General features: G+C 43.9%; 1 protein-coding gene and 1 long non-coding RNA gene across 7 annotated transcripts in view; one reads left to right on the top strand and one right to left on the bottom strand.

The window, feature by feature from the left end:
- RNF32 (ring finger protein 32) overlaps positions 1-27,735 on the bottom strand; it is a 567,839-nt gene that overhangs the window by 484,286 nt on the left and 55,818 nt on the right. The window contains exon 2 of one of the 6 annotated variants that reach the window (XM_069647960.1): positions 9,878-10,064. The exons of the other annotated variants lie outside the window; for them this stretch is intronic. The gene's annotated coding sequence lies outside the window, so the exon portion shown is untranslated. The remainder of the gene's footprint in view (positions 1-9,877; positions 10,065-27,735) is intronic. 6 annotated transcript variants of the gene reach the window in all.
- The window catches only part of LOC138569725 (uncharacterized), a 329,355-nt gene that overhangs the window by 272,804 nt on the left and 28,816 nt on the right, over positions 1-27,735 (top strand). The gene's annotated exons all lie outside the window — the stretch shown is intronic.

The following is a 27,735-nucleotide window of genomic DNA, read 5'->3' as shown; positions in this document are numbered from 1 at the left end:
AACGTGCTATTTCTTTGCAATTGTAGTTTCTGTTTCGATGCTGTATGCGCCTTTCCTGCTAATGTGGTTAATAGAACTAACACATTTTCCCAATATGACTCATAAAAAGGTGCTGCAATCAGTAAATCATTCACATTTGCACCAACACTGCACCTCCCAGAATTGTAGATCTAGTTCTAATGTCAAAATTTGGGAGAGTAGAGTTGGGCTCTCAATGTACCCCTGTGGAAGGCAACACCACATACACTGAAGTCCAGAATGGGCAAGCCAACATTGGCTTTTGGGGTGTATTGAAATAAAACAATGTATCTAAAAAATGGGTCACCCCTGTTATTTATCTAAACGAAAGGAGACCTGCTCTTATCCAGGGGAAAGCCCATATAATCTCAAACAAAAGTAGGTCACCCCCCCCTCACATATGTTCTGGTCATTTACTTTAATGCATTCTTGATTGAAAGGGGACCAATGTCTATCCAATATTCAAATATCTTACACTTCAATATCTCGAAAAAATATATGCTAAATTTTATTCTTCTATATCCATATTCAACATCATATACAAAACAGTAAAAAAATACTTTTCCCATATCCATGCCCTTTTTGATGGCATGTGACTCAAACAATTTCATGAAAAAAATGCACCATCACATCAACCAACAATGCCAAATGTTACAAGGCCATTAACATTTGTGTGCATCAAGGTTACTGCCAGTGTGCAAATACCCCAAAACACATATTGGTTTTACTCTGAAGAAACATGGAGGAAACCTGCTGCAGAGGTTTCAGTTAGGAATCTTACACATTCTTTGTGTGCACACAGGGAGCACAAGGGGAAGCAGTCCACCAATTATGTTACCGTTTCAGCTCGCCATAGCAAATCCAAGGCATGACTGCACCAAACTCTAGAAGCCCAAATCCATCAACACATAATCCAATAAACAACCTCAGGCAACAAAAGTAGAGACAACATTTACATGTAGGTGTGCAGAAGTTGACAGGAATCCATGTCCCAAAATGGTGTCCTTCGAGCACAGACCCATTGTGTTTTTATAGGTTTTTACACAATGACACGTATAAAGAGTCAATATGATACATTTAATTGGTTACATTAATAATGAACTTCCTAACAGAACATCCTCCAATCTTGGAGTGGATGGCTGTTCACCACCATTGAAGACCTGTACAATTCCGTTCAGTAGCCCCATGACACAATAACACTGCCTCTAGCGGATAGTTCCATTAAATGTAATAAGACCAGACCATACACCTAGCACACACATGACCTTTTCCGATTCTCAGGTGGCTAATACTACCTTCATGTGACTCTACAGGCCGCATCTCTAGACATACCCGAGCATCAGACAGGGGCTTCCATCATCCTTGCATACCCTTATGGGCTATTGCATGCATACCCTCATGGGCTATTGCATGCTAGCTAGCCATTTAAATATCTTACCTTACCACCTCTTTAAACATGACTGCAATTACTGCATCACTGCCCAGGAATGGCTAATGCTCTGCTCCGTCCATAGCTCAAGCACATAAGTGGCTCATCTAGAAGAAAAATCCTCTCAGCTAGGAGACAGCTTTGAGGCCGCTTCTTCCAATCAGTGCATGCTCAGCAGACCCTTCCAGCATACTGAGGCGATCACGCTTTTGTCGCCAATATAAGTGCTCACAATAATAACCCTGACTAAAGGCAATTAAGCCTTGGTGATCCTGACTCAATAATTACACTGAACAAAGGATGTAGTTACTAATGGGTGTTTGATTTTGGATTAACTCCTATGTCCAGCCACCCCAATTTATTTAACATACGTGATGAAGCTTAATTGTGTCTCCCTTCAAGCGACCACTTACTAAAACATTCCTCATTTACCATAACAGAAATAATTGTAAACAATAACAAGTAACTATGTGCTGTCACAAATCTGGCCCATAATCAGCTGATTGATTTACTCATTTAGGATGTAATCCCTCAGATGTCTTGGTCTGGTATGTGATGTCCTCTTTGGATATCTAGGCAATGAAGCCTCAACCATCAGCAGCAACACCTCAGCTATGGCCGGAGGCTCACTATGTCTGTTATGTCATGTACAGGTGAAATAGCCATGAGTGAGTGTCCCCTTGCTTCTAGCTCTTGTTCCTCGGTACATCATCGTCTTTATATGACCTATCACTATTCTCTCAATTAATCCAACGCCTTTGTCAGTTTCTTGAAGAAACTTGGGCTCCTAGTTACATCTTGTTCCTACTCGATACAGTAATGATGGATCATTTTTACTTTTTTACCTGCAACGGGCGAAGCTCATATGCAAGACTTAACTTTCCTCAGGACTTGCAAGTCTTTATCAGCAGAATGTCCCTTACCACTATGTTCTGATCACATAATTGCTGGCATTGGCTTTCCAGATCAGTCCTTTGTTCCCTTACTTCACTAGTCAACGTTCCAGGTTTCCCCAGAGGAATGATGTGGGATCAGCCCACAGTGACAACTAACGAACAGTGCTTCGGCAGGGGCCACCCCTGTGGATGAATGAGAAGCCCATATTCTAATAGGAATTGGTGTAGAGCTTGCTCAGCACTTGCCCTGGGCAATCCTGAAAACATTGTTTATGGTCCTAATAAACCTTTCTGCATCGCTATTAGCCCGTGGCAAGATGGGAGGTATCTTGCAGTGATGGATACAACAGTCACTTAGAAATTGATGCATGACCCCTTCTTAAAATGGGGTCCATTATCAGAAAGCATCTTAACTCGGAATCTGTGTGTTGCAAAACATTTCTTTAAGACAGGAATGAAATCACCTACCAACGTGGAGTGTATGAATATCAACCATTGATCAATGACTCCTAGAAGTGTTTTTTGTACACTGGTGGAGCCAAAAGGAACACTGTTGTTCTCCCACGGAATGCAACTTCTTGTTATCGCCTGAATGGGAGGTGCTTGCATCGCTGGAGCATTGGCTTGACACCACATGCATTCCTTAGCATAGGTGTCCACCTTATCTTCTAATCCTGGGAATCAGATCCTTGGTGTAAGCTGGCCTTTGTGCCCATGATGCGCCAGAAGAAGATCAGCTTATTCTGAATCGCAATCCCGAAGTCTTGTAAGAGCAACGCCTCGGGAGCAAGTATCAGCTTGCGTTTCACCTTCCATAACTTCGCCAGTGTGAACTTGGTCTCCTGAGTTCTCCTGTTTAGCAACTGAAGTAACTGCTTCCAGTCATCACAGCTTACACCCTGCCGTATGATTTTAAAACACTAATTTTCCTTGGACGCATCTGAAATTTCGAATTAAACTATTGACCTTGGATAAGCATCCATTGTGATCATGTGTTTATGTCGTTCAGTGTAGAGTTCTATGCCTTTGTAGGCTGGCCTTGGGCTGATGGATGCCTTGAAAGACAGGGTTTTAACCTCCAGGTCTGTAAGTTAGTGTTTCATCATATTCCTGCAATTCTACTATCCACTTTTCGATTCATGCTGAGTGGTGTAAGGAGGCACTGGACATTATGGGATGAGGGGCTTGTGATCGGTAACCACAGAAATAGGCCTCTTACAATATGTAAGATGTTACAATATGTAGATGGGTGTCTACAACCCCAAAAGACATCCAGTGCATCCCGCTCCATTTGGAAATATCTTTGCTCCGTGGCTGATAGAACCTGGCTCACATAGGCAATAGGTCGTACCTGGTCTCCCAAGTCTTTTTGCAGAAGTATTGCCTTCAACCCAAAGGTACTAGCATACACTATGAGCTCAGAATTTCCTTGAAGGTCAAAGAAAGCCACTGTAACTTCAGAAGTGAGAGCACGCTTGATTTCCTGAAATGCTGACTACTCTAGGAGTGCCATTTGTCAGGAACTGTCCCTACTTGTCATATGTAAGAGAGATTCTGACAGGGTTGTCAAATGTTTTGATGAATCTCACACAAAATGTAACCATTCCAAGGAAATGCCTCAACTCTGAAGCATTCTGTGGGACAAGAACCTCTTGAATGTGCTAAACTTTCTTTGGATCTGCTGAGATTCCCTCTTCTTGAAACATTTACCCAAAGAATTCCAGCCTTGTTTGCAGGAATGCACACTTTTATCTATGTAGCATAATGCCCAATGATTTCAGCCTCTCAAATAACATTTTTAGCAGTCCAAGTGTTTGGCCTCAGAGGCAACTAACATCAGTATATCGTCACTGATCTTAAGCACCCCTTGAAGTCCCACCAGTTCACCTCTCATGGTGTTCTGGAATACTTTAGTTGCCAATTATATGCCAAAATGGAGTTGTTTGTATCTAACCAACCCTTTCCTTTATGTGAGAAAAAGGTTGCACCTTGTAAATCAGGAATAATATCTATTGAGTGGGTAATATGCGTCTACCCCTTGATCGCTTTATTGGGCAACCACAGATCCTCACTGATGGCGGCTGCTTCGGTTTAACTGCCACCACAATTGGGGAAACCCATGATGTGGGACCATTTTCTCCCTTGATTATATTGTGAGCCACCAGTTTGTCCAGTTCCTCTTCCACCTTTCCTCGTAGATGGAACCTTATCCTCCTATTATTGAGGGCAATGGGTTAAGTGGTGCCATCAGTGTGGGGTCTTATAAGGTCCCCCTTGAGATGCCTTACTCCTTCGAATAATTAATTATACCTATTCACCATCGAGTTAGTATCTTCATCATACACTCTGTATGTGAATTCTACAATGTGGCGTTATGTACCCGTTTTACTGGCATCACCGGGGGTAACGGTCCGGGTGCCGAGTTAGTTAACACAGACCCTGGGCCGTTACCCCCCCCCCAGTGATGCTCGTGGAACGGGTACATACGGCCTTTAGTACCCGTCCCCTCGGCTGGGACGGGGCTACTTTACAGTATTTTCGCTTCATGAAGGGGCGCCTCGTTCACGGAACAAAAATACTATCCCAAGATGGAAAGGGAAGGCAGAGCTCCGTATTGAGCTCCTCTTCCCTTTCCAAAATAGCCGTTGGGAGAAGAGGGGAAGGAGCGGCTGTTGTGTTGAGTGCTGCCGCAGCAAAATAAGGTCAGATGGGAGGAGGGGGAACAAAAAAAAATGTAAACATGGGCCGGGGGCGTGAGGGGCAAGATGGTGGCGGATTTCACTGGCGGTTTTCAGGTCCGTGTTCCAAGCCACCTGATTGGCTGGCTCCCCCTCTCACTTATTGCAGTTACATAGAAACGTGCCTTAATTTTCTGTGACCCATGTTGTACCATGGCCACAAATGCCCCTTTTAGCAGAATGGACTTGAACCATCAAACATAAAGATTCCCACCTGAATGCTCATCAGCGGTGAAGATGTGCACATCTTCTAGTAGTGAGAGGGAGCCATCACATTCACCGAAGCACCAGTTTCGATCAAAATTGGAGTAATGGTATCCTATTCAGACAGCACACCTGGGCTGTCCCTTGTGCTTACGTCCAGAACAATAGAGATGAAGAAAATGACGTCTTCCTCTGTTTTCGAGTGCACATCTTGCAGTGATTTCTCAACTTGAGCAACTTTCGGGTGTCTTCTAGCAAAGAATTGACGTTGCCAGTTCTTATTCTGGGATTCAGTTTGTGGAGGTAATGCCCTACAGACTTCTGCAAAATGTTTCATTCTTCCACACCGCCCGAAGGTGTGACCCTTTGCCGGACATACACCAGTGTGTGGCTGGGTGTAACCGATACCACTCAAGTCAGTGGGCCATTCATTCATAGCCGCCCCCACTTTCCGTGATGATGCCAGTGACAGGCGCAAGGCTTTCAATTAAACATTATCACTAGCATTGCATTTTTGCATTCCAAAATTCTGTAGTAGCTCTGTTCCATTAAAGAAGGGACCAAGCCATTAGAAAGCATGTCTCAATTCTGCCACCAAATGGTGCAGTTCAATATCAACTGCTAGGCCATGCTGCCTTTGCACTAGAACACAAGCCCCCACAGGCATTTTTAGGCGTTGTGGTTGAGTAATATGGGTGGGGCTCTCAGATTAGTCGCAGATACATTACTGATTTGCAAACAATGGCATGCAAGGCTGACTAGAGCAATGCCAGTCGTTATGATTGATTCAGAACCTTACATCCATCCTTTTTTGAGTTTTGGCCTTAGGGTATAAGCCAGAATTCTTGCATTGGAACACAGATAGGATGGAGATGGATGTGAAGAGGGGCACAGATCCTATGGCTTTCTTTCGTCATTTACCCACCCATGAACTACATATGGTCCAGTTAATACCTATGGGATGAACACAAACTACCTACCCTTCCCACCGAAACATACCTTCTTGGGATCTCTTTGTGCTAGCTCGATCACAAAGTAACATCAAGCTGTGTGCTGTTTAATGCCTTCCAGTGTTCCATATAAGCATTCATTTGAGTGCAGACTTAATTACCTCCGTATATGAGCTCCTGGTGTAAGAATGTATATGAGCTCCTGGTGTAAGAATCTCTTAATGTGTGTTGACAGCCAGTACATTTATAAGCAATATGTGTGTCCTTGCATCTGTCTCTTGCACTGATGTCATGTGTAAAACATGCAATTGCAAGTACAACAATTTTGGCTTGTCTAATGGTATTAGACATTTGCTAGCAGGGGTGGCTCATCCATAGTGAGTGACGGGGGCTGCAGAGCAATACACCACTGTTATCCATTACGGGCAAGCCTAAGCCAGCCCAAACAAAGCGCTTCTGGGCAGGCTTTAACTGTCAAAGATATAATTGGGTTCCATTTGACAGGTTAAGTTCCCCAGAGCTCATCATCAATGGGTCATGAAGGCCGGGGCGTTATGCTTCCCCAGTCTTGCACGGCCAATTGGGGATGCAGGCTGGGGAAGTGCTGGTCTAAATGTGCTGGGGTGCTCCAGTGCCCCCCGGTACAGTGTTCGAGGTGATCCAGCTCCACCACACATGCTCATGCATGAACCAGGAAGCTCCCTTAGTTTCCAAGTTCTTGTTTGTGTTGTGCAGGAGCCGGTAGGCCATCACCTAAGGCGACATCTAGACCAGGGCTGTGTGTAAGGAAATAATGCTTTATTTAATGTGTGAATGTCCATTTTTATGTATGCGTCTATGTATATATGGATGTATGTATGTATGTGTGTGCAAGTGTTTGTATCTGTAAGTGTATGCCAGTGAATGCAAGAGTGTCTTTTGTATGTGTGCATGAGTGAATGGCAGAAATTAATGGGTGTATAAGTATGTGTGTGAATGAGGGAAATTAATGAATGTCTACATGTGTTCCAGAGAGCGGGCCTCTGATTCCGCAGGGGTGCACAGGAGGAGGAAAGGGATAGGGAGACTATTTGCACAGCCAATAAAGTTGTTGTTGGCATCAAAGCCAGTATGAGCAGTGTTCTTACGTGGCTAGTCTGGCCTACATTGGTGCAGCCAGTGTTGACATGTTTTTTTTATTGTGGCATGGCATTTTTCCTGGTGATGTCAGAAGGAGTATGTTCTTATGAGGGGATACTGGCATATATTGGCAGAGCCAGCATGGACATGTGTTCTTATAGTATACTTGCTGGCATTATGCACAAAAAAACACAAGTAGGTTCTGATATGATATGGGTATTCTGGCCGATGTTGATGCAGGCAGCATGGAAAGGAATGGGCATTAATGTTTTGCTACTGCCATATAGTGTGGGAAAAAGCATCATGCAAGTGTTAATGTGCTGTACTGTCCACAGTTCAGGAAGGTGCTCAAAACCCTCCTCTTTAAGGCATGGTTCCTCCATAACACCTAGGTTCATACACCATTCACTTTCACCATGAGACTCTGTGATCCGATCCCTGCCCTGTTAGATCCCCACTCACTTGTTTCTCTGCTCCCTAACGTTGTTCTTCCACCCATGATTCGAAAGTGCTCTGTTGCATTCCGAAGCTATGTGTATGCGCAATAAATTCCTGGATATTAAATAATACCCCAATAGTAGCTGTTGGTGACTTGCAGCTATTTGATTTTTTATGTGTTACCCTACAAAACCAATTGCAAAACCAATTGCAAACTGTGCAGCTATTTATCCAATGTTTCCAGAAATGTGCTATACAATGCACCATTTTTTCTCAGGAAGAGAACCCTCTTGAACACCTCATGCTTGTTTTGGCTCCTTTGCTATGCTTAGTCACACACACATATTTTTGGGAAACATTTCCACTGTTCTGACGAATTCACGAGCTGCTACGGTTTGCCAGGCAATGACATCATATGCCCAGGTACATGTACCATTTTGCATCTGTTCTATCTTATGGCCAGGTGGTGCCCTTATGGCAGTGCCCGGCAAATGCCCATCCCTTGCCAATTCAAAATCCCAAACTGTTGGCTTTGCCAATAAGTGTTGGTTTCAGTTTTTCGCCCTAAGTAGCAGTGTAAATGCCCAGATGTTGGTGCCGTGCTTGCTACGCCTGGCAAATCAAGCCACATTTCACAGAGTTGGTCCAACTAGGCTCTACCTGAAAATGTCAAGGCTACGATGGGAACTATGGCCCACTTTCAACTCTTGTAATAGGATTATAGCCAACAAGCTACAATACTGTGTGCTCACTGAAAATATGCACCAATGGCGCTGTTCCTTAAATATACCAATTGAGAAGCTTATACTTGAGCTTGACAAACACATTTCATGGTCATTAATGCCAACAAGCAATAACAACAGAGGAGAACAGATGCCTTGGCCAATGCATTTTGGATAAACAATATTCTTTTTCAGGGCACATCTCGAACAAATGAGATGCAAAATCACAGTACTGTAAAACACAGAGAAAGCCAAAATACCAAACATAAACATTCCATGACAACTACTCCAAAAGTAATAATTAGTGAACACACAAACGATACAAAAGCTACCAAAATCCAGAAGTGCATGGTCGAACAAGAAAACCGTCTCTATTTTTATTACTTATTGGCATTAATGATCAGAAAATGTGTTTGCGAAGCTCAAATATAAGCTTCTGTAGTTTGCCTTGTCACGGTTTATTATGCGGTCACACTGAACTCAGGGAGCTCCTTTCCCCCCAATGAATGTGGCGCACAATAACTCACTATAACTCCAACCCGTCTCGCACCCAACCCCAACAAATACCCGGTGCCACAATGGACTAGGAACCAGGCTCTTGTGTAGTAGGAAAATGGATGTATTAATTTATTTAAACCAAATTTGACAAATAGACTAACATCAGCCACTAATGCTGTGGCAACACAAGAACAAAAAACACAGAGATAATACTGAGATATGCAGTCACAATTTCCTGCAGCTTTCTTTTCAAATCATCCACTGATACAGAAAAAGACCAATTCAAGACACACAGTGATTGCTGATTCATTCATAATAGTGAGAAACGTTTTCTCTCAGCAACCCCCACCCTCCAAACATCAATTAGACCACCCCCCTCTGATTTGAAGGCCGGTGGCAGAGTGGGAACACAATGGGAAAATCGTTTTGAGATTTTGATAAAATGTACTTTTTGGAAAAAGGGATTCAAGGGGCAAAATCACTTATTACCACCAGTGCAATATGAGGGAAAGAAAGCAATGGGAAAATATGTTTTGTCACACCTAAAAAGAACAGGCAGGGCTTTGTGGTTTTGGTCAGGGCACAATGGGAACAAAGGGGCAATTTAGTTTTGCACCCTGAACACTCACGTGGAAACAGGGTTTTGGGATTCATTCTTTTGGCAAATCGTTATGTCTCTAATGGCACAAAACACACTGGGAAGAGCTGTGATTTCTATAGGGGAATTCATTGATTTACTTCAATTAAATATGCTAAGGATCTACTTAGACAAACCTGATATTTTGCAATGGGGAAATAACTAAAACAATGGTTGAAAAATGTCACGGCCTACACAATCTATGGCTTTGGTGATAGTTTTACTTACAGGAGAAGCCTTGTCATGATCATCAGGGAACAGCGGGGCACTTCTGGGATAGCAAGGGTGTCAGTCCAGGATAGTCCCCTCTGGCTTCCCAGTCAGCTTCTATGTCTCCTGGTCCCTGTCTTCAATGCAGGATTTGGAGCCTCCCTGCTTGGATGTTTCTCGCAAGAGATCAGCAGCAGGTTACCTCCTGGAATACGTGGAAAAAGCCCAGTTCTGATGCACACTGGTTTACTTATAGGGCAAATGACATCTCAAACTTGTCCTGATTACCGCGAAAGGGATTGGTTGGTTTTCTCTATCCACCTCCCGCCTAATAGGACAAGGAGATGAGAAGTGTGAGTTAGGAAAGCATCGGAGGAAAAAGCTTTGTCCTCCCAAATGGACATGTGGGCTTGGCATGTTCAAAACTCTGAAAACCTACCAACATAGCAAGTACCCTAATTTTTCTAATCTTTACATGTATGAATATATTTTTAAGAACTACATTTTAAGGCAAATCAGATGATGCTAATCTGAAGTCGGCATGCTCTTCCTATGCAGAGATATGGTTTGGTTTTTATTAATTTACTCAGGAGCATATCAGTGAAAAATATGCCACTTCATAGTTTCCATGTTAATTTTGTCCTTCACCCTCACACCAGCTTTCAAATCTCTCGGAATCAAGGGAAGGGCCAAACCAAATTTTCATTAATAACTTTAGTTATGTTTATCACACAAAAATTGTTTTAGCATGGTCCAAAGGGGGTTATTGTCACCTTTAATAAAAGTCTGGAATGACTGTTGTGGCATATACGCTGCCCCTTTTATGCAATAATATGTATTTTTCTATTAACTAAACTCCAGTTTTTTCTCTATTCGCTTTCAGTTTCATTTTCCCTTGAGCATCTGATCAGCCAGAGGCTGACTCGTTTTTATCTTCGCCTCTCTCTTCAAGGCATGTAACTCTAATGGACTTTTTATGGGAATTGGGACCTCAAGGTCACTTCTGCTGAAAAACAGGCATGGCCTTATGCGTTTCCCTCATGGTTTAAATCTAGGCAGTCTATTTCTTTCTATATTTTTAAGCAATGGCTCTGATTGATGGTTGACAACCAGAACTCCCACTCTAAGATCAGCAGAGGAAAGGTATTGATGGTTAAGTTTCATCTTTAGGTGAAATGACCGGCTGCATGTAAAATTTTGCAAGCAATGGCTTTTAAACTCACACACAATACATTTTACATGACATTTTATAAAGGCACCTGGGCCTTATAGCCATATGTAATGTACTTCTTTAATCTCAAAGTTGCAAAATACATGAATATCCCTTATGGATTGTCCATATGTATAGGGCAGTTATTGAGAAAACCATGTTCAAACTCTGAAAGTCTAGTGATCACTTCTCTTAGCATACTGTCATTTGGATGAGGAAAAAGGAAGTACTTTTATTTCTTATAATTGCAATGAGCTTGATTTCACTTGAGATGACTGTAGAACAATCTGGTATTACATTGAAGAGAATGTACACACTGCTATCTGTCTCTTTAAGTAAAAGTGCAGATCTCCATGGATTTCGTAAAACAGCATTGTCAGCCACATGTCTTTGTTTTTCTTGATGAAATGCATTGACCAGACCTTCCCACTTTTGAGATTCAAGCACACTTTCTTTTCTTTGAGATTTAGGCCTGTTTTTGGTTCAATAGACCTCATATCCGTCATCACCATTTCTGTGCTGACCTTATACTTCGATGGGACTTCCCAAATCACTCTGGCCTCTTTATTTCTGGCATTCAAGGGCTATATTTCACCCCAGAGTCTAACTCAATTTGTATATTTAAGGAAAAGCATCACTGATGCATATTTTCTGTGAGCACACAGTATTATAGCTAGCTATAATTTTCTTGCATGTATTCTTACACCTGGTGGTGTCTCCAGGCTTTCTGTAGTGCTCCTTATACATATATTCTAGTCACTAGTTATAGCACTTCCATCTAAACATACTTGCGGAATTGAGGTGGTGCCCCCTCCTCTCTTGTTCCCATGTCCAGCTCTTCTCATTTGTTCTGACCTAGATTGAATGCATCTTTGTGCGGAAGCCTTGCCTGCAAGAAACTTTCATGATTTTAACTGATAATTACTGACTTGATAACCTCATTCTGTTTGAGTAATTGCTAACAGAGTTGGTAGACAAACGGAATATATTACATGTATTGTCCCTGGTCTAAAAGGGAGACTTTAGAGACCATCCTGGGGTCATCTGATGATAATCGAACTACACTAGAAGTAATTCCCACATCATCAGACGTCATCACGCTGTTAAAGTCATCAGCAAATATCTCAGAATGGTGGGTGATGATTTGGGGATGAGCTTAGGATGACAATGAATATGCTAACATCAACCCTATTTTAGAAAACTCTTTGTACCTGATGCTTTAATGATGACTTGCTGATCTCTTCAAGAGATTGCACGTTTGTCCCTGATGATTTGGGGATAATTCTGGGATGACCCACTAATTACTTCAAGAGCATTGCCATGAAACATGTTTGTTCTTGATGATTTGGGGATGACTTACTGATTACTTGAGAACATCAGAATTTGTAGGATGATATGTGGACCAATACAGATTGTCATTCGGATTTAACCTAGTCGCACTTGTGTTGAATGATGCTCCCCCCACTGTTGCAAGGGTAAAGCATGGAACTATGCTGGGCCAAAGTGGAAGCCAGAGGTCTGAACATAGCATGCACCTCCTGGGTGAGAATCCTTTGCCATCCCAGTCAAAACAGGCACCCAGCACCCTCACAATCCCCAATGTAGCATGGGTAAAGCTTGAGACTATGATGGGGCAAATCAGAAGCCAGAGGCCTAAACATAGCATACACCTCCTGGGGGAGAATCCTTTGCCAACCCAGTCAAAAGCAGGAACCCAGCACCCTCACAATCAATACATTTCCATGCTGACTTGTTAGGTAAAAATTGGTGTAGTCCCACTGTGTGAGACTACACAACACTTATCTGCTTGGTATTAGGTAAACCACCTTTTGGTATAGGTCTGTACTACACAGGTTGGTAGTGTGACTGAGCAGCCAGGCCTATCTCAAGAGGGATAAATGTGAGCTGTACAAATGAAATCCGTAAATACAAGTAGCCAAGTAACACTTACACTCAAGGTTTCGGTTATAAATAGTTATTTATTTAATTGACATCAATTTTTAAATAAGCGTTCTTTAGAAAGGCAATTTATGTAACAATGTAAATATGCTTTAAAAATACTTTTCAGATTCAGAGCAAGTTAGTGGATAATCTTTGGATATGCTTCTTACACAATTCCTACACCCTGGGGTGACTTCAATCACAAGGACAGTAATGGTATTTATATACCACATAAATTATGCTTTGCAGATTCCGAGGTTGCAGAAAGGAAAGGTTTAAGGAAGGTAAAGGGTTAAAAAGGTTCTCAGCATATGTGAGCGCAGCTAAATCTTCCAATGAAATCTAGACAAGCCTTTCCAAGCAGTAACAGTCTAAAACAAGTTACCACCTATGAGGGACAAACAATATCAAAGTGATTGGGCTAAAAGAGTCTGGAGGGAGCCAGAACAGCAAACGTCAACTTGAAACAAGCTGTATATGGAGCTGAGGCACTTTTTAGAATCAAAAGTCTTGCACAAAGTTAGAGAGTTTGTTAGAAAATCACTTGTAGGGTCACAAGCTGTTAAGCCTGTGAAAACATAGTTGAAATCAACTCTAAAAGTAAGCCACTGCAATTCCCAACTGAGAAAAGCACGGCTACAAGACAGTGAGGTAAGTACCCCAAGTCTAAGCCGTAACTCTGGTTTGAAGAAGAGTGGTCCAGCTGGCTTCTGTCCTGCTGCAGCGATGCAGACCCCGTGTTCCTGAGCCTCAGTCATGGGGACAAGAGGGAGGACCTCTGGAGGGCTCCTGCAGCGGTACTTGGGAGGTCATCGGCAGCTATGGGTTCTTTTCGGTTCAGCTGCACTTCGCGGTTTCAGGGCTTAGCAAACAGCACCGTCGCGGATCTCAGATGCCGGTTGGGCTTCTTTCACTCCTCGGGTCGTGCACTCTGACGAGGGGTCTTGAGCACTGGTCGTCCTGCTTCTGGAGGGTCCTTAGGAGACTCCTGGAGCTTCTAGCCGGATTTCAGACGTTTCACTCGACTACAGATTACTCAACCCCTAGTATTCGGTTCTTGCAGCAATCAAGAAGTACAGCCAGACAGGGAAGATGGTCCAGTGGAGTTCATCTCAGGGTTAGTTGGTCCCACTAACCCTAGGGGAGAAGTTGTCCATTCCGGATCTTCTCTGTCGAATTGCAAAAGGAGTTTCAGCACAGCAGCAGGGCTTCACCAGGCAATTCAAAGGTCCAGGAGGATGCAGTAAGGTTTGTTCACAGTTTCCTCATTGGGTGTTTCTTCCAGTGGTCGACTCTGCCTTTAGTCCCAAAACCCTCGACTTTTATGCAGGTTTCTCCCATTCATGCACAGCCTAGGCTGTCAATCACACAGCAGGGTGGCTGTCCTGGAATGACAGCCAGCCAGCCAGCCAATCAGGACTGTTTGCATTCAGGCATTCCTAGAGACAAAGGACAGAGGAGTTTCGGGACCCTCCCTCACATAATGTCCTTCCAGACACACTGGAGCCAGCAGCGGCAAGACAAACAAAGGGCTACAATCTGTTTCAACGCACAGAGTACAACCCAAGAAAGATCTCACAAGCAGAAAAAGAAGACACAGGCTATTTTGATAAAAGGGTCACCCATGTGTGTTATACTGCAGCTGGGGGTTCAGCCTGCGGTAGAAAAGCACAATGGTAGGAATAATTAAACCACTGCCACCAGCCATTTAAAGTAGGGAGGGTAACATAAAAATGTTACATGAGATTGTAGGGTAAGGGGCTACTAGGTAACCCCCGAGCACGCCACATAAAATGGTGTGTGCTGGACCCACAAAGAGAAAAGGTAAGTCAATTTCACTTTATTATTCTTGGTAACAATAGTTCACACAAGAAAAGGTTTTTAAAACCTTATGAGAAATCTGAAGGATTTCACAGTGGCACTGCACTGAAGGTGCTGTGTGTCACCATACAAAATGTACATGCCTATGGAGTTTGTCAGACTCCCAAAACATTGAAAACACATAACCCAATTCAGGTCAAAACACATGAGGGAGTGGGAAGAAGGTCTCACTCACTCCAGGGTTAAAATTAAAAAGTCCTACAGTCCAGCAAAAGAGCTGGGGGTCTCTAAAGTTGAAGGGAATTAGCACAGAAATGAGAATTTCCCCCAACATGACTGCACCAATATATGCCAGTATTCACATGTACCCCTTCACACAGTATTGATGTTTGCTTTCTGCAAAATCCAATAGTCAACAACCATAACCAAAAGTACCTCCAGGATAAAAAAGAAAAACACATATGATCCAAAAAAGAAGCAATAAACAAACAGAACCACCAAGTCCCATCAACCGAGGTCTCAACTACCCACAACCTACCAAATACAAGCAACAATAAACCACAAACGGCAAAGACTAAATCCAAAAGACCAGGAAAAACACCAATCGGAAGAGGACACCCACTAGGAACAAAACTCACACATCATGCCCCGCTCCAAGAAAGACAAAGAAGCCAGAAAAAACAACAATAATAAGAAATCGCAAACTACTCAGGAAGGCACCGACCAGCATTATCCCACAACCGCAAAAAACTCGACAAACATCTGAGATGTCCCAAGGAAGAATACAAATAAACAAGCAAAGACAGGCTACAATGCTCGCTACCTGTCCACATACGACAACGTGGTAAACAAAAACAGTACAGCAGCAACAAACTGACAGCCAACAAGCGCCACGAAGACAACCCAATCAGGACACCATAACGGAACACGACAACTAATAAACCATCCCAACTCGGTCTCCACCCTGGACAATACCCCAACCAGAACAAGGAACAAATTGGAATCCATCACACTCTACACCCCCTATATCACCAAGACTGGAACAACAGAGGGGTAGCTACCTTATTTACCACCTGGAACAAACCAATCCCGCCATAAACCTTATCGGTCTACTCGACAAAGAGACTGACCAACAAAGAACCACCCCACCCAAAAGACTCAACTGGGAAAAAACCCACTTGGAATGGAAACCCAACCAACAACACACCAGAGAGAATAACCAATACTAAAAACAACACAAAAGGGAAATCAAGAAAACTACACTGCAGCCTCCTCAACGTTAGATCCATGGCAAAATACTCAACAGAAATCAATGACCTCCTAAGCGAAGGACTGTGATGCTGGAAATGCATCAGAGGGACAGAGCCTCCGTATCCTTGTCCTTTACTGTTTATCGTGTGTTCTGTCGTGTTTTCCGTGCAGGAGTTCCTGTGGGACTCCTGGTGGTGCAGCTCTCTCTTTTGGTTTGGTGTGCAGACCCATGGGATACCCTTATGGCACTCATGGGTTTGCTTCTAGTGTATGTTTTTGGGCACCTGTGTGTGGCCCACATGACAGCTCCGTGCTGAATTGACCGGAGCCCTGAGCGTCCTCCATTTTGGGATGCCCAGGCCCTGTCATTGGAATCGGTAGATTCCTGATGGAGACAAGATGGCCCCTCTGGCCTCTTGCCTTCCATCTCCCGAAGTCCCGGGAAGCACTGACTCTGTCCCTTCCCCCTGACTGGCTGTTGGGTGGAAGTTCCATATATGGTACTGTGGGAAAGTGCCGACCAGACTGGCTGAGGCCTTCCCAAAGACTGTATGTTGTGGGTACACCTGTGGGTGGGACCTGGGTGAATGGAGTTTGTGAAGAATATACACTTCTTGTTGTGGATGTCTGGGATCTGGTTTTTGACACAATGACTGAGACAGCCCTGCACGAAACTGGTATGAATGCAGTGTGTAGTGTTGAATGGCGTAGTACTTGTCCGAATCCACATTCTTTGTTACGAGTGTCTGGATGGAGAAGAATGGCCTGAATGCATCAAGCTACTTAGACAAAAAAGGGGATACCAGGTATAGAACAGCGAACCATGAGTAAACCTGGTATGGGTAATCTAACAAAAAAAGAAAAATCTCATGTTCGCTAAAGGGGTTTGAGCAGGTCTGTAACTAGGAAAAGGAAACAGGACATATTGGTGATACTACACCTTAGGTATTAATAGGTGAGTGTAGTATACTAGTATACATGGAAAATTCAACCTGTCACTGTGTCAACCAATATCACAACCTATGTAACTATACACAAAAAAATGTTTTAATGTTTGTAGAAACATTCTCTAAAATCGTTAAAAACACATATAGACACAATCATAATAGTTAAACACCTTGCGTGTGAAATGGCTAACAAATGTACAAACAAAATACAATACATAAGTCAAAAAGAATATATATACAAAACATTAAGACTCTAATAGAAAAGCACAGGTGTACTTACAGCAAAAGAAAAACACCCAGGACTGTTGGGGGCTACAGAGGGTTTCAGTGGGACTACTACCTCTGGCAGTTGTGTGGTGGTACAATTCCCTATGAGACACAAGGTATCTAATTGTAACCTAACACAACTCTTATTCTTGTGTTGATTTATATCCCTGAATGCACCAAGCACCTGATTGGCTGACTGGCTGCTGAATGCCCTTCTGAGTGATTGGTTGCCCGAGTGTGACCCAGCGGAATGAATGGGAGATCAACAGTATATCTGGGAGCCTCTTACTGCTAGAAATCGTTCAGAAGCTGAAGAGAAACTGGAGTTGAAACTGAAGCTTGACCTTGAAGCCCTGCTGGAAGAGAAGAATTGCTGTTGCTCTACTTCGCCGATATTAAAGCGGTTGTGCCTCCAAGAAATGATCCAAGAGAGGACCTGGTAAGGAGACCTCTCCCCGAGCTACGAGTGACCATTGTGCACCAGCTGATCTTTGCCAAAGCTCCCTGGTAGACAGACCTACGAAAGGCTGCCGACCGGAGATGGGGACTGCTGCGGAATCCCAAGGAGAAGCGCCCAGACTGTTGTCCGTCACCGTCAACGACCGCCGTCGACGACTGGGGCCGCAGTGCTCCCGTTGCCTAAGAACATTTGATCCAAGAACACTCTCGTCTGCATCGTCGACCACTTTGTCCGCTGGAGAAAGTCAAGGCCGTCGACGCACCGAGGAGCATCCGCCGGTGGGTTTCCCATCACATAAGGACCACAGAGACGCCGGACGACTTGACGCCCTTGCTGGACCACAGTTCTTCAAACTCTTTGCGGTCCTGAACAATCGTCATCGAGGTGCCCCGCCCACCTCTTCCTTGCAGGACGTCTACGCTCCATCGTCGACGAGCACCGCTAGGAACGAAGCTGCCACTTCACCTCCGTAGTTCACCCTGTACATCGCTGGACGTTCGACGACCCGTGGCTCCTGCACTCAAGAAGGGCTGTCGATTTCCCGAGGAGGAACTCTACAACACCAAGTACTTTGGGGTTGCTGAACTATTGAAAAGACTTTTGTGAACAATATATGGACTGAGCTTGTGATATATCTTTATTTATTTATTTTAAAATATTTTTATTGCCATTTTTCAATCCGTACAATACATTTTACTATTTAATTATGGTCATTATTACATTGCCATTTCCATAATAAAAGTGCAACAACAAGTACCAACAAACAATAACTGTCTTCATTTTGCATGTCCAATCCCATTTTATGTTCTGCCTTTATGGGGGTGTGAGTCCAGTTTACCTTTAACAAAGGCTGATTCCGACCTTATGGACGGGCTAATGTCTCATTCTCAACTTAGCATTAACCAGTGTTTGGTCATCAAGATTTTTGCACTCAGGGGGGCATGTCATCAGACGGAAGAAACATATCTCTGATTAGGGCCTTCCATGCATGTTTCCAGCTATCCCTGCACCCCAAATCTCCGTTTCAGCTGTTGCCCATCTCTCCATTTCCTTCTTCCACCTAAGATATTGTGGGCCTGCTTATATATATGTTTAATTTTGCTTAACCTGGTGTAGGTGCCCAGGAGACATTCCTTTGGGGACCATTCATACCTGGTGACTCCAGCCTTCGTACACATTTGCTTAATTTTTGCCCAAAAATGTTGCACTTTTACGCACCCCCAAAACATGTACACTACGTCAGCCTCCTCATTGCCACACCATGGGCATGACAAACTGGTATGTTGTTGAATCTCGACACCCTCATAGGAGTCATGTACATTCTATATAGGACATTCATCTGTATCAGTCTGAACCTAGCGTTTCTGGACACTTCTTTGTTCACAGAAACAACTCTTCAAAATCATCAGCTATAAAAAAAAAAAATCTTCCTGCTAAAATTCCATCACCATTACACAAACACTTTGTGACAAAATCACCATCAACCTAGCCTGGGCAAATACAACCACTGGACTACAGACACCAGACAAAACACAGATTAAAGTAAAACTCTTCTGGCTGGAACCAATCACAGAGGAAACATTTGCCACACTGATCTAGGACACCAACCCTGCAGGACCTCCAAGGGATCCCTGCCCCTCGGATGTCTTCAAAGGAATCCTCAACCACAGAACCCAAGCAACACACTTCCGGAACCTTATGAATCTATCACTCAAAAGAGGAATAGTACTGTCCTCTTTCAAATCAGCATACATCAAACCATTGATGAAAAAAATGTCAGAAAGCGCAGAAGACCCAAGCAACTACAGACCGATAGCCAACCTGCCCTACCCAGCGAAGATCCTGGAGAACCACGTCTACAAAATCCATCTTAAACACATCGAAACAATCAGAATACTGGACCAATCACAAGTCGACTTCAGACCGATGAGAAGAACTGAATCAACACTCGATATGGGACAACCTGAAAATAAACTCAGACGACACACAATCGGCCCTCCTTCTATTGGACATTTCAGCGGCTTTTGACACAATCAGCCTTGCAACACTAATGAAAAGATTGATAGAATGTGGCATGCAGGAATACGCACTAAAGCGGATTACCTTATTCCTAACAAAACCGAAAGAACCTACCTACCACCGTTCACATCAAACACCAAAAATATAACCTGCAGAGTCCTACAGGGTTCCAGCCTCTCCTTTCGACTTTTCAACATCTACATGTGCCCACTTACCACCTACAACGGACTATCACAGGAACTGAAAGTCAACGCATTCGCCAAAAAATGCTTCTTCCGCCTACAAATTCTCAGATCCCTGATACTCACAAGAATTACCTATATAAACAGCCTCTACCTAGAAATTCCAGGAAGACTCACCAGGAAACCCCAAAGGGTGTAAAATACAGCAGGCAGGATCCTTCCAAGACTAAACAGAAGAGGCCTCATCACTCCAACCCTGGAAACCCTACACTGGTTACCAGTAAAAAAGTGCATCCAATTCAAAGCACTCAGCATCGCCCACAAAGCACTGCAGAGACAAGGAGAGGAATTCCTACAAGACAAGATTAGCCGGTATCGCCCAGGAAGGGAACTAAGATCCAGCAATGACCTACAAATAGAGGCAAAACACCACGAAAAAAGGAGATTTGTCAGAACGACATTCTTACATCTAATTGCTAACACCTGGAACAACATGCCCAAAGTAATTAGAACCACATCACCTTCAGGAAACTGCTCCAAACCTGGATATTCAGCAAACAACGACAACCTTGAAGGGACACCAGCAACAACAACACCACAGACAACCAACTAGAGAGCAGACTAGATGGGCCAAAGAAAAGTAAACAAGAAACTGACTGGATACCGTCAGGCAGCATCCAAAGGGCCGCCCCATAGAGACCACAACAAACTGACCGACTTTACTAACCCTCTTCCCTCCTACATAATTGACGCCTCTACACCAGATATTGGACTAGCCGCACTCATAAACATACAGAGAACTATTACTATGCCGACATCCAGAGTGAACCACCCACATAGCCCAATACCATCTAAAATGCAACACCACACCAAGATTCCAGACTACCTTACAGCTACGACCACCTTTGACTCTGAATCGCTTATGGACACTATCTAACCAATGCACACGACCAACCCATCATAACCACTCAACACTAACACCAACACCAACACAAAACACTACCACATACCCGAGGCATGGAATCTTACCCATACGGTTACAATGCGCGAGGCCGCTCACAAGTGACCACATGCAAAATACTCACAGACGCCAGTTCCTCCTGGTTCTGAACCTATCCTCTCACCCTTTTCCCCACTAACCTCCACTCGACGTAACTGAAGATCAACGCAAGCGCCTGGAGACAGCCCCTGGGTGGTAGACAGATCGCTGGGGGACTTCGGCAGAGGCGGGTGTGCAGCCTTCTTCTCTGCGATGTCTGAGGTGCGGGGGCACCGTGTCTGTGGCCAGTGCAGGCCAAGCTGAAAGACACGCTTGCAGACTGTGAGCAATAAGAACCATTCGGGGAGACCCAGGGTAGCCGAGGATCCAGTGCGGCTGCGAGGCGGGTTGGTGGAAAGCAGCCACTGTCGGACAGCGGAGGAGCCCATCAGGAAGGAGCCGTCTGTGATATTGGAGGCCCACCAGGGCAGGATTCGTGGCGCAGGGGCTCCCCTGCTGGCGAACACCAGCAGGAAGATTGAGGCAGGACCAAGCTGCCCCCGTTGAGGAGTGGGGGAGCATGGCGGGAAGGCCCCTGCCCAAACTTTGAAAAAAGCACTATACAGAGAAGACCAAGGGAGGCCCTGTGGTGTTATAGCTGCGGCGACTGGAGGCCCATTTGAGGTACTTTTTGGATTTTGGAACTGCATATAGTTCCTCAGTCAGCGCACCCCCATCCAGAAGCACAGCAAGGGAGACAAGGGTGCAAGAGGCGCACCACGGAAAGGAGACAGTGACCGGTGGGGCCCTGGCCTCCCCGGGCCAATCCTGAGGCCGAATAGAAGGCTAAAGAGTCCATCTACATCTGTGGTGGACAAGGAAGAATAAGGGAGAGGCCATTTGGTTGGGTTCAGGGAAGAGAGATCCTGGCACCAAGGCTGGGAGAAGGGTCATTTGAAACCCAAGAAGGACAAACAGTGGCACAACTGTACACAGTTAGAGGGGAGTCCACCCCACCCCCGCACCGTCAAGGGCGGACCCACAAAGCCAGAGGTTCCTACGCCCTGAAAAATGTCCAGAAGAGGTCCGACAGATGTAAAACAATATCAGGAAGAAGAGGAGGGGGCAGGGCTCCCCCTACATCAGACCTGCCTACGCACTATGTCCAATCACAAGGGGAAGGACATGCAAACTGCCCCCAAGTCTGAAGAAACCACAGGAGGGCAATCTGCAGAGACAGCGAGGTACCGGCTGGGGGAGATCAGGGGTCTGGGCAGGAGAGAATTTGGGGGCGCTGGCAGTCACTGCAAAAGATTAGGTGGTCACACAGGAGGTCCTTCGTCAATGCTTTCAGGATTCTGGGGACAAGATAGCGAACACCATTCAATCGCAGTTGAGCATGATGCGAGCGGAACTGTCCAATCGTTGCAAGAGGTGAAGGGGGAACATAACAAAACAAGAGGAGCTGCAGACAGTACATGTCTGCAATCATTAGACTGCGTAGGTATTATTATCAGTGCAGTTTCTAGTCCATTTGGTGCCCTAGATGAAACACTAGAATCTGCCCCCCCCCCCCAACTAGTGTGCCACTCCCAAACTACACTGTTAGGTAACTCCTACCCAAGGTCAATAAATCACTGCTAAACAAATGAAATTAGTTTTATTACATCATGATTCAAGAACTTTGTAGTAATTCCTCTTACAAAGCAGAGTACACAAACAGTATATACGACTTTTAAAGTTTTTTGCATGTTACGGTCACTCACCTTGACTTTGCTGCTGCAAAAGCATTTATTGCTGCTGCATAATCCATTTTTTCAACAAGTTCACTCTCAATTGAAAGTATTGCAAGGGCTGATGGCCTTTCCTTGGACATTGTGGAGCGCAAGTATGTCTTTATCAGTTTCAAATTACTAAAGCTCCTGTAATTGGAATTGTGAGTAAATGCCTCATAGCAACCCATACATTTGGAAACAACCAATGTGTTTTTGTATGATGAATGTGCTGCAAAACTTCAAGGGGCATAATAGAACTCTTCAGAAGTGATGGCTGGATATGTCTCAGTTCCTCAGCCAACTGGGAACCATCTATATCAGATTCTTTGCTAACAATTGCTCCAGGTGCCTGCACAGACTTTTCCAGGCAAGAGCTTTATGTTGTACATGAAATCCCAGCTTGTATTGTGCGCAGACAACTGGGAAAAGCACCTTTCAAGCAAAGTAGTTATGGCGTCAATCGGGGTATAAAATAGTTACTTTAAAAAGTTCTTCTTCATTCTCAGGGGTCTCATCCTGAGTCTCATACGCAAACATTTTCTTTTTTTCCCTATGCCGTTTAGTTGCCTTAAAAGTAGGATCAACATCTAAATGTAAGGATCTCTCTTTTGCTGTTACAGCAGGCTCAAAACGAACACTCCTATAACATTTCACAAAGGCAATGCAGTTCTTAAGCAGGTCATTGCAGGCCAGCAAATCAATTTGTTTGAACTGCATGGATTTGCTTACAATGTTTACCTGAAATCAAAGGTCAAAATACACAAATAAAGAACAAATAAAACTGAAATCTTCCAAGTGTAAAGCAAGGGCCTCCAAGGACAATGTTGGGTCATTGATGTTTTCTTCAATGCTCATGAGTGCTGTGTATATATCAACAAATTGATACCCCACGGCTCTCAAGCTTTCAATCCTAAATTCCCATTGTGTTTCACAGACCTTTTTCAAAGAAAGTTATTTTACATGCTCACTGAGAATGCTCCAGCGTTTGGTTGAAGCTGCAAACAAACTATAGAGTCTCTGAAGTACACCAAAAAGAGAAACAGATTTCACAGAGGATTTGGAAGCATCGCCAACCACCAAATTTAAACTGTGGCAGTCACATGGGTTAAAAGATGCACGGGGGTATTGTTCGAGAACTTGCGCTTGGACTCCTTTGTTCACCCCAATCATGTTTGCACTATTATCATACCCCCGACCACAGCAGTTGTCCATCTCTAGACCGCATTCTGACATTTCCTTCACCAGATGTGTCGTCTGCTGGGCGATACCCTATAAATTATTCTTTCACAGAAATGTCTTTGACTGTAATATCCACAATTCTTACAGTGTAAGACAGTTGCTCGGTGTGGCTATCTGGAGTACAATCCAAAATAACAGAAATATTTTGCAGCCTTCACCCTTTGTAAAATTGGATTCTTTACTTGAGGCCCCATTAAACTAATTAATTCATTCTGAATGACATTTCCGCAATAGTGACTGTGGATCTCTTGTGAGGTAACTCGATGCAAATGATCCTTCATGATTGGATCAAATTTCCCTATTAGGTCAACAAGGCCTAAGAAATGTTCATTCCTTGGAGTAAGTAACTTGTTTGAAGAGCCACAAAATGGCAAATTATTTTTGGAACAGAAAGACAACTGACATAATTCTTTCAAGCACAGCTCGCCAATGCTTGGTTTTGGCCTGTATTTGATCTTGCATGAGAGAATCAATACCAACATGTCCTGTGAGGCACCTTTCAGCATTCATCGAATTGCCACTGGATTTGGCATGTTCAGGATACCCTTTGTGCATTTTCAAAGTTACCAATGTGCTTCCAGTTGTTATTGCCATCACTTCCAAGTTTTGATTTTGGCATAGGGTCAAAAAGCCTACAGCAAAAACAGTAGACTATCAGTCAAAATAGAATATTGCAGCCATGGCCTGGAGACTGTTTCTTTGTTAGGTAATACCCTGAGCCGATATGAAGAAGAAAAGTGCCTATTTTTGTCATGCTTTGGGTATGAATAATTAGGAGGTGACGTAGCTTGTGGCCCTCCCATTACAAATTGATGACGCACATGTCCAGGCATTGATTTAGGCCATAAAGAAATGTCTTCAAACCCACACATTTTAGTGCTTTGTTCCTGTTGGTCATCATTGCCCTCTGGTGCTTGGGTTCTTGAGGCCTCATCGCTTGAAACTTGTGGCATGACCACAGGCAGTACCATTTCCTCAGGAATGCATGTTGCCTGGCCTTGGGAAGGGTGCTTATCTACTTCTTTTGAAGTCTTCTTTTCCCTTCTGAAAAATTAAGACAGCACTTCGGCACTTTTGATACCTTGCACCGCTTGTTTTTTTCTCTGACAGTTTTGTGCACCCGAAGGACTTATTGGTTTCCACATTTCCAGTACGTTCAAATACCTGAAGTAAAAGAAATAGCCAGAAAGTATGGCACAATTATAACATGCTACAATATTCTTGCTAGGAATAATCCAAACTCCTCAAAAACGTTTTTATAAAAAGTCTTTTCAGTTTAAATGATGCATTGATTGCCAAGCAAAGTAGCAGTAAGGATGCCCCATTCTAAAGGTGCTGAGTTGAAAGTGGGCCAAATTTGGAGAGGCTACATTATGGCCATACCTATTGGAACAACACTTTTCTAGCATTTGGACAAATACGATGTATGCAAATTCCTACCACTGGTTGACAGGTTCCAGTTCACCATCTCACATTGCAAGTGTCAATTCCTCTCTTAAGCAAATACGCTGTAACCCAACTACAACAAAACAAGGCTCTGAATTGGCAGATGGGGTAAAAGGGTGGTCTGGAAACTCTGCTCATTACCATGAACTGCACTTTACGGTTTGTGAGAGGCAATGACCTCAAACAGGTCAAATCGGGTCAGATTGTTGAGCAGTTTTTGGAGTGCCGTTTGTCATTTGAAAGTCACTTTTAAAGTGATGGTGCTTTCAGATAGTTCTATTTGTGCGGAAGGAAAGGGCAGAAGGTCTTGATCACAGCCTGACTCATTTCCCATAGTCATACAGTGGGAACATCCTACTTATCTATAGTACAGATGCCACCCTCCAGATCAAATAGGCAGGCAGCATCTGACCAGAAACTCAATCAATCTAATACAATAGTCCTCAACTGAAATTGTATTTGTTTTAACCATTGAGAAAGCAAAAACTGAAATGGAACAATACAGAGGTGAGGAACCAGAACAACATAGGAGCGCTGGCGAGCTTCGTTACGAGGCCACAGTGAAGCAAGGGGTACTAAGATGAATAAAAAGCAGGGTGTGGCCTGAGGGTAAGAGCATCCCTCACTTCACCTAGGACCAACTTCCCACATCGGCTGCAGGTCACTACATCCTGACTACTGGCACATCTATGAGCGTTAACTTTTCAGTACCCGGAGGGTGCTCTGTGCCAAAGGAAAGTACTAGTCAGCAAACAACTCCTCTGACGAAACATCAAAAGGAGGCATTCAGCTGATGTGAGCAGGGAGGGCTGGTCTCCACTTCATAGAGGCCTCCCGCAGCCCTGGAGCTTAGCCAATTTGCACATTCCGGTGTGCATTTCACAGCAAGTGTGATACAGCGGTCTCTACCCAGTCCTGGTCACAGTGCTCTCTCCCAGTTACATTTCAACTCATGCTCCTCCTGCGAGTCACATCTACCCCTACCCTCAGCTCTCTTCCATCTCACCCTTGCCCTTTAACTGCTCATTGCTTCCCCTTTTGAAGTGCAATCTCTGCCCCCATTTTGCTTCCCCTATAGGGCTGATATTTTTCTCTCTTTTGTTCCTCCTTTCTTAATCTCGCTTTCCTCACCTTTCCTCGATTATCTCATTTTCTGTCTCACTTTAATCTTTTTCACTCTGTCTGCATGCCTGCCCTTATTTCATCCTTACACCCGCTGGGCATAATCTCTTACAGTGAAACATTTCGTCACTTATTAAATGGCAGAAACCCTTTCAAATAGAAGTGGAACCCATTCATTATACCATCCGTCCATCGCACATGGCCTTCAGGGGCCTGTGTAGAATTTTTCAAAGTAATTCAACCCACAGGACAGGATCTTAAGTAGTCCAATTTCTGGACTGAAATAATAAATCTCATATCAAATTGCATTTTGGTACTTGTAGGCCTGTTTATATAACCTTTACCGGAAGGCAAAATGAAATTCATAAATATGGCAGCTCCCTGTAAAAGTGGATTAGAGAGTGCTTCTTCTGCCTATTTTAAAGAAACAAGAGTGTGAAAAAAAGCATGTGACAAAAACTGGGCATCGGTCTCACTGCATTCCTAGTAGTCAAATATTCACTTCAGCGATATGTTGTATGCAGATTACTGTTGTGCAGCAGAAAACATTTACATCTATCCATTCGAGGAACTCACCCCATAGGGACAGTTACACATGCATGTAAACCTCCAGAGATCTTTGCACTGCCTGCGTTTTTGAATTCTGGCCAGAACCTTTCTGCCCATCATCCTTGCCCTGCCGATGAAAGGAGTACCATTTTGCTGTTCTAAACAATGAAATAAAGATATACCATAAAAGCTCAAACTCGGAGCTTGTCGGCGGGACCGAGCAAAAGCAAACAAACCGTCTCATCAAATATATTCCCTTTGGTTTATGGGAAACTTAGGCCCACATGTACCGAGCTCAGGTTCACTGTGTTGAGAAATCCTAGCTGCACCACTGAAGCAAACTCAATACGAGAAAGGACTCCCGCCAGGATGAAGAACAATTTGCATGGGGATAAAACTTCAATGGAACCATGAAAAGAAGTGTCATTAGTTCCATATGTTCCTGCCCCAAATCCTAACTCTAAACAAATGAAGTTCTCTGAGCTGCAGAAAACAGTACCAAGTTTCAAATCTGTCCAATTAAAACCAACAAAGAAGAAAGGTTACGGCTGAAAGTGGCCAGAACAGCAGCAACATCCAATATACGATTTCAACTCTGAGAAATCTTTCTGCCGTTTAGACTTTTTTGGGGACAGAACAGAGTCTTCTTCTGCCATTTACCCTTCCAG

This window comes from Ambystoma mexicanum, chromosome 2q (genome assembly GCF_040938575.1).
Source record: "Ambystoma mexicanum isolate Mex_15411 chromosome 2q, UKY_AmexF1_1, whole genome shotgun sequence".
Classification (NCBI taxonomy): Eukaryota; Metazoa; Chordata; class Amphibia; order Caudata; family Ambystomatidae; genus Ambystoma; species Ambystoma mexicanum.
Note: the sequence above shows the minus strand (reverse complement) of the source record. Positions and strands in the feature narration are given on the sequence as shown.